At 43.4% G+C, this 465-nt stretch overlaps 1 protein-coding gene across 1 annotated transcript in view; it reads right to left on the bottom strand.

The window, feature by feature from the left end:
• The window catches only part of LOC106313933, a gene marked incomplete at its 5' end in the record, with an annotated part of 6,082 nt that overhangs the window by 922 nt on the left and 4,695 nt on the right, over positions 1 to 465 (bottom strand).

The following is a 465-nucleotide window of genomic DNA, read 5'->3' as shown; positions in this document are numbered from 1 at the left end:
CATCAAGGACAGCTCGCGTTCCAGACTGCAAGCGCCCCGTTCGCATCAGAGCCGCTCGCGATCCCGACTGCAACAGCTCCCGTTCGACGATCAGCTGCTCGCGTCTCCAACCTCAATCCGTTCGCGTCCAAGCCAGCTCGTGTTCAGCTCGCGTCCAGCTCGCGTTCCTGCCCAGCTCGAGGTTCATTCTCTTGGTAGTCTGGTTTCAACAATCTACTAAAACTAAAGGTAAATTCGAATTCTAAGAACATGAAAATCAAATTTGGATTGCTTGTAAAGAATGAAACCATAAAACCTAATCTCTAAAGATAAAAGCCATAGGATAATAGATCAATCCCTAATGAGTAAATCGAAGCTCTATAAGTTCAATCCCCAAACCCTAAAATGGAGATTGATCCATTGATCAATTAAAATCAAAGCTTTAAAGGATTTGAATCTCAAATCAAATCTCTTTGATCTAAGATC

Source organism: Brassica oleracea, chromosome C9, assembly GCF_000695525.1.
Source record: "Brassica oleracea var. oleracea cultivar TO1000 chromosome C9, BOL, whole genome shotgun sequence".
In the NCBI taxonomy this organism is placed as follows: Eukaryota; Viridiplantae; Streptophyta; class Magnoliopsida; order Brassicales; family Brassicaceae; genus Brassica; species Brassica oleracea.
The sequence above is the reverse complement of the archived record's forward strand: the minus strand, read 5'-3'. Positions and strand labels throughout refer to the sequence as shown.